Source organism: Sorghum bicolor, chromosome 2 (assembly GCF_000003195.3).
Source record: "Sorghum bicolor cultivar BTx623 chromosome 2, Sorghum_bicolor_NCBIv3, whole genome shotgun sequence".
NCBI classification, from domain to species: Eukaryota; Viridiplantae; Streptophyta; class Magnoliopsida; order Poales; family Poaceae; genus Sorghum; species Sorghum bicolor.
Genome location: NC_012871.2, coordinates 10,609,447 through 10,617,067, shown reverse-complemented (window position 1 = coordinate 10,617,067; position 7,621 = coordinate 10,609,447). Strand labels below are relative to the sequence as shown.

The 7,621-nt window shown below is 42.7% G+C and overlaps 1 pseudogene; it reads left to right on the top strand.

Moving 5' to 3' along the window:
* LOC110432612 lies at positions 6,962-7,621 on the top strand (annotated as a pseudogene).

Below are 7,621 nucleotides of genomic sequence, written 5' to 3'. Positions count from 1 at the left end.
ATTTGACGATATGGGGTGTCAACTTTGAATAATTATGTAGAAGTTTTTGAGTGCCACTGATCCAGCAGTGGTTTCATATGGTGTCATGAGTGTCACTGTTAGGTGAGTCTATGACCCAACCATGTTGCTCCTATTATCACTACTGTGTCACCAACCTAAAAAATTCGACCAGGACAATTAAGACTGCCATCGTAGCTTTTCAAATTAAAAAGAAAAATGCCTTCTCACCTAGGGAGAAAACCCCCAAACCCCCACCCCCATCCATACATGGTGGCATTTCCATCACCCAAGTGAGAATCGGGCTGGGGGCCTAGTGATTTGGTATGAGGACAGGCAAAGAGATTTTTTTAACCTAGCCTAAAATTCGCTCCCACTGGGATTCAAACTCAAGACCTGGGAGGTGCCGCCGGAGTGCATAGACCAAATCTAGCATCCTTTGGCACTGGGTCACCAACCTGGTCGTGATATGCCACCCCTATCACTGTCGATTAACCTCTGTCGGCATAGATTCTAGTAGTGATGATTGCTTCTAACCCGACAGTGATTATCGATTCTGGCGTAGTGATAGCTAATAAGTAATGATATATTATCCACTAAGTGTGTGTAGAATGTGGATCGGTAATGACTAATGAGTGCAATAAATGTACTAGCAACCTGATAGTATTTTATGAAACTTATTTTCTTAGATTTATGAACAAAGCATCCCATGTATTTATTGTCTCTAATCTGATTCTATAGAACAATGGAAGACTGAATCCTTCGATCTGCCTTTGAGGGCTACCACACAATCCTACGCATTAATATATGTAGAAATTTATTATACAAGATACAGATACATTCACATTTACGACAAAAGACAACATGTTCTTATCAACTACTAGTTTGACCAGCCTTTGAATTAGGTGAGTGTATTTTTAGCAATAATTCATGAACATGAGTCAAAAAATAAATGTGCTGAGTCAGTATCTTGCCAAAGATATCATTCTGTAGATTGCCCACCCTTTGGTCCTTTGCTATAAAAGGCATCCATCTGTTCAGGAGCCTGCTGTGGACTGCCATAACTCTTAACCAAGGCAAAAGAATCAGTCTACAGAACAACAAGGTTTAGGTATAGCCATATGGACAGAGATCAACAAATAGCCCAGTTACCATTCTTGACTGCTCTTGATCAGCACAAGCAACAAGTAGACCGAATTCTTCAAGCACATGTAGATTTTCACTTTTGCTATTTGTTCTGAAGTTTTTGGTGACATTTTCTAACTCTTCTTGTCCATTAATTTCATCTCACTTCTATAACAGAATGAACAGGTGCGAGTAGAACTGCATCAACGGATATCTTCCCAAAAGGAAACTCTAGCTATTAAACTTTGCTGAATCAATGGCAAGAGATGTGTTGGTGCAAAAGAATGAAGAAATTTCCCATTTAAGCATGGAGCTGCACAACACTCAAGAGTTTGTCCAAACTGTATTGCATGAAAGGGACGAATTGCAGTTCTTTGCTACAGAGTTTTATGAAATGAATAAGTCGCTTATTTCCCAGCTGCCTCCTATGCAAGCAACAAATGTCCATACACATGGTTTATCCACTGAATTAGAGTCTACTGGCTCTTGTAGTCAAGCACCCAACATGGAAGGAGCTTCTATAGGGAGGACACAGACCAGTATTCTCTGTAAGATTTGTTGTGCCCATGATGCTTGTATGCTACTCCTGCCATGCCAACACCTCGGCGCATGCAAGTCATGCGGAATCAATCTTACAGTATGCCCTGTCTGCTATTCTACAAAGGACAATATGATTGAGGCCCGATTTGGCTGTTAAGGAAGAGGCAGGGCAACAGTCTGAAATATGGGGCATGCAATGTGTCCAGTAATAAAAGTAGATGTGTGTTTGTTTTTCATTGGGTATCTTGTGTCTTGTGCCTAATAGAAGAAGTCATGTTTTCTTCTTCATAAGGTGATGTAACCTTGTATGAGTTTCTGTTGTTTGTGTTTATTTTACTCTCTTCAAATTGGCGCCACCGTTTTAATGCTCCAAACTCATTTCATATTGCCTGGTAATTATATCTATACTAGGATACCATCAAAAATAGCTAGGCCTGGGCTAGTGACTCCTAACTTGTTACCTGCGCCAAATGTCTCGTTCCTAAAAGGTCAAAAGCAGCTCCATTATCTTCAAATTGTTCTTCCAACTGCCCTAAGAGGGTGCAATGCAACAAGCAACTACTTGGCAGAATTGTTGTCCAGCTAGCTGTACATCGCCAATTGATGAAAATATAAATGGCTACTCTAGCAATTGATGAATAGTTGATACTCAATTAAGACCATGGAAGCCGTTACTTATATATAGCTGGCAGTGCCAACTTCATCCTGGATATGATCTCTCACCAATTAAGGTTGTTTTTGTTGGAAACTTTAGGCATTTGCAAGATTATATTCAAATATAAATCATGACAGAGGTAATATATGCATGATTCCATTACTATTTATTTGACCATGTTATTTCCATATATTAGCATACGCCAACTTGTAGTACTAAAATAAAAAATGAAACATAACAGAATCTTTAGGAAACAATACAATACCCTTGCGTTGATCCGGTGCCGGGGGCACCAACAACACTATTATTGGGTATAACTGAGCCACACTGCTAAAGTCGAACTGTAACAACCCATATCCAAAACCTGCTTGTATAGCCTAGCACCTCTCTTTCACTTTCATCCTCACTTCTTGTAGAAAGTAACCCAAAGGTGCTACATTTGGAGCAACAAGGATTACAAGCACGCACTCACCCACCTAAAATTCCAAAGTCCAAAGTGGTATTAAACCCAGCAACTACATCTCCACATGCCACATGGGCCAACAAGATGATTACTACAGGCTCCTAATGCGTTGGGGTTTTACATTCAACCCCTTAAGGGTTGACACACTTAGCAACTCACCACATATGCTGCAGATGCACAAAACCATCCCTTGATACACCCCTCCATGGGCACATGCTGCAAAGGTAGGATGGAAAACATTGTGTTTTTAACAAGCTAGTTGATTGTAAAGTATTTTCTACGTTCTAATAAACATATGTGGTTTGTTGGTTGTGTTCAAATATGTCTTTCCTTATGTCATCATAGAAGACTTAATTTAATGTTTAATCTAGATGATCGTTGATGTTTCCATGCTTTGATGATGTGTTCTAGTGTAGTGTGGTAATACTCCAGAAGGTTGTTGTTGTTGTTTCTTCCTTCTAGGGTATTACATACTAATGCAATGTAGTAACATGACGTAGCAAAAATATGTATGTTGATGACCGAGCTTGCTTCTTGATTGCTTAGAAGAGCTCTTTCTGCCAGGCTATTACCTCTTGGGTAGACTCCTTGTCTAATTCTATCCAATTTGCCGAGATGGAGGGGTGCAATTGGTGGCTTATTGGTATTTATGGTCCCCATGCGGATGATGAGAAGTTGAATTTTCTCCAAGAGCTACATGATTGGAGGGCCCTTTGTAATGGACCCGTTCTCATTGCCATGGACTTTAACTTCATTTATCAAACAATGAACAAAAAGAATGCAAATCTAAACAGGGCATTGATGGGCCATTTTGGCCATTACCTAGATGATGTTGAGGTAAAGGAAATCCCTTTGCTAGGTAGAAAATATACTTGTTTCAGTGAGTGATATTCACCTACTCTGCTAAGGCTTGATCGAGCTTTTTGTAGTTCGGATTGGGAAGAAATTTTGCTTCATTCGCTACTAAAATGTGTTGCATCTGGAGTTTCTGACCACTCAAATTGGAGTGCACATGTTGCAACCACCTATTCAGTTGAGTGGGTCTTTATCAAGCTGCAGTGGCTTAGCAAAGGCTTGCCAACAAAGAATTGGCAACACCAAGTTGCAACTGGAGATGGCTAAGGAACTTCTTCATAGGTTTGAAATTGCTAGAGACCATAGGTGAAGATTGGCTTCATTGGAAACTCAGACTGCATTGCCTTGAGATGGCATCTCTCGAGCGCATGGTGGCATAGATATGCTCCAGAAGGGGGACGCCAAAACATCCTTTTTTTCATCAATAGTCCAGATATCACAAGAAAAATTTATAGCCAAGTTTCCCAAAAAAAAGGTTTTGGTGTCCCCCTTCTGGACTATTAAGTTTGGATTTTTAAATATGCACCGCTTGAATTGAACATAATGTGGCCCATCGTGAAGAACGTGGGCAATCAAGCGCTTCCCAAAAATCATATTTGCCATCTCTGCAAGATCACAAGAGGGAGAGGTTCTAGATTCTCTTTGTGTCCGAGGGGGTGAATAGCCTAATAAAAGTTCTATAAGTCCACTAGAGCAAAGAGTTAGTATAATAAAAGGCATAATGCAATTTTGCTCAGGCTCTACAAGGGTTTCAAGCCACCTATCCAACAATTCTAGTTTTTAAGATCACTAGACACATAAGAGTATAAGTCCATCTGTAAATCAGAGGAGAGGAGAGACACACGGTGGCTCATCTACTATTATTAGAGTAACTCCAACAGATATGTTATCCATGTTATCTAGCCTATTTTTATATTTTCAAAGCAAAAATTAAAGTCCAACAGGTGTGCTATCTGATTTGCTAAAATAGCAAGTTTGTTATTCCTAAACTTTCGCTTGTCATATATAGCATGTCGTCCTCACTAGCTATCATATACAAAAGCTGCTGTGGAACTCTATATTTTAAGTGACTTTTTTATTTTATATAATGGCTAAATCTTGTAGTTTTCTAGTCTCTTGGAGATGCTTAGGATCGGACTCAGCAGCGGCCGGGGATTGGGCCGGGAAGATGGGGAGTCGGCTGATCAGGCAAACCGTCGCCAACGAATTAAGGCGGCGCTGTGCGGCGGTGGCAGAAATCCTATTTTCTCTTCTATTTATATATAAAATATAAATGGGCTGTATTGGGCCATATAAATAGGTTGTATTGGACCATCCATATCCATATATAAGGTATGTCGTGGTCCAACTCACATATCGTATAGGTCCATATCCTGAGCCCTTATTATGTGTTTGGATAAAATTCATTTCCCTATGAAGATGTAATGTCTGAAATTTGATTTTGAATAAATAGGATTAAATTGGATTTATCTAAGTATTTTTGTGAGCATTGAATCTAAGTATATAAACATTTTTTTCTTGGAGTTAAAATTTATCAAAAGGTTAGGAACATATTTTTGCATACATGCTGGTCATTGTTTTATTGTTGTGTTGTGTGTTTTGTTTAAAATTCAAATGAATTCAAATCCTATTTGGAAATGGTTTTGAAAACAGAAAATAAAAAGGAAAAGATAAAGTGGAGAACCCCTCCTAGCTAATTCGGCCTCGTGGCCTAGCTGCGCACATTCCCTCAGGCCCATCTCCGCACACGGCCTGTTTCCCCGCCAACCCGCTAACCGTTGGCCCAGCTCGGCGTTTTGTCGCACAGGCCATCACGGCCCAATTCTCAGCCCGTCAGCGTGTTTCTCTCTTCTCTCTCTAACCGGTTGGGTCCACGCGTCAGCACCTCCTCCCTGTACCGTAACCGAACAGGACTCCCACCGAGAGGATTTGATCCTACTTGATTTCTACGGGATTTGGCCACCCATGCTCTATAAAGTTCCTTGAACTTTCCCCCGCACACCTTTTTCCCGTCTCAAGCCGCCTAGAGCCCTAGCTCTGCGTTTTTGCTCGGGTTTGGATCTCGCCAGAGTTTGGAGTTCATCCGCCACGGCCGCACACGATTCTACTCCCTCTTGGCTCGAGCTAAGAGCTTAGGTGGGTTCGCAATCCTCCCCTCCTCATCCTAGTATTTTTCTTTTGATTTTAGGTGCTCGGAATCGTTTGAATGAAGAAAGCCGACGAGCTCCATAGCGGCGGCTCCTCCCCCGAATCGTTTCCCGTCCGTCTGATCTGGATCCAATGGCTAAGAACAGAAGATACCCCTTCGCTGGCATCTTGCTAAAGAGACCCTGCTCGTTTAGGGAATAAACCCACGGTCCAAAGCGCCATCTAGGAAGACGGTTTGTCTGTTTGAATAGGTATTTCACGTCGGTTTACTTCAAAATACGCTTTACCGAATTGCCATTGATTTTGAATTGCTCATAAAATGCTCATTTTAACTCCGATTTGACCCATTCAAATTGCGTTAGATTCGTCTTCACGAGATCTATATGTTAGTAGTACTGTTTAACCAGTTTGCAACTTTTTAATTTCGTGACCTTTTTTAATTAATTACTTTTCTTTAGGAAATCTTTAAAAAATCATAACTTCTCTGTTTTAATTCTGATTTTCGTGATCTTTACGTCTATGTGATCGTAGCAATGCATAGGATGTTTTTATAAACTTTTATATTTGTTTTTCTACTGTTTATGTATTGTTCTAATTATAGCTTATTTGCTTCATGTATGGTTGTCTTCAATTGCTTGTGTGTTGTTGATTGATGATTAAGAATAGACTGTGAGCAGTACGTTGGTGAGCAAGACCAATACTTTGACGATTAGTAGGAGTAGCAGAAGAACTTTGATCAAGGCAAGTATAGTTTGGGTTTTCTTTCTATGACCATGATCTTGTGACTTGATTAATGTTTAAGCAACGATTGATAAAAATGACTTTTTAGCAACTTGAGGACTTATCTGTATGTGATCACCCGGGATTGACAGTACAACCATGAGGGCTACATGGTTCTAGCTTTAGCTCAGTATGAAGATATTTTCTAGCTTGTTAGTGGATACCTTGAATGGTGTAAGAATAGCATGACACGTTGGTATAGTGCGGCCTCTGTCCCTGTGTATAGGCTGTGTGTTATGTGCCATGGAAAGAGACTCTATATTTGTCTGCCGAGTGAATCTAATGGTGGTTGTGTTACATAAACTGCCTCTAAAGACTCGTTTACAGTGGCGTTGTCCAGTGGGCGGGGCACGGGCAGGCCTCCCGCCGCTGCTGCTCCAGCGGTGGTGGCCCTGGTCATGGCCACGGGCGCCTTTTTCGTTGGTGGCGTTGGCAGGGTGGCCGAAGGAGCGGTTGCGCTGGCCTACGACGCCCTCGTCGTCCCTGTCGTCGAGCATGAGGATGGTGAGGTCGATGAGCGCCTTGCGGGCGCGGCGGATCTGGGCCTCCCCGAGCGACAGTGGCGAGGAGGAGGAGGCGAGGACGGCTAAAGCGATGGCGAGGTGCTTTCGCCACTGGCGGACGAGGTCGAGTCTGTCGCGGACGGCATTGCAGAGGTCGAGCGCCTTGACGGCGCAGTCGAAGAAGTCGGTGACGAGGCGGTCAAGCGGGGGCCGCGCTGTGGGCGCGTCCCCGGAGCTGAAGAGCAGGGCGCGGAACTCCTCAAGGCAGAGGAGGAAGGCGTCGACAAGGCTGCGCGTCCAGGCGAGGGAGAGGACGTCGTCGGGCAGAGCGGCGAGGAGGTTGGTGAGGAGTTGGGCAGCGCGGCGCTAGAAGGCATCGGTGGCGTCGTCGGGCGGCGGCAGCAGGAAGGAGTGGATCTGGTTATGGTCCCGGTGGAGCGACCAGCCAAATTACTTGTAATAAATAACTCATTTGTTGGTGCAGTTGTGTTAAGTGAACCACCTCTAGAAATCATGGATCTTCAGCGTCGGCTCACTAAGGACAACCACCCCTGA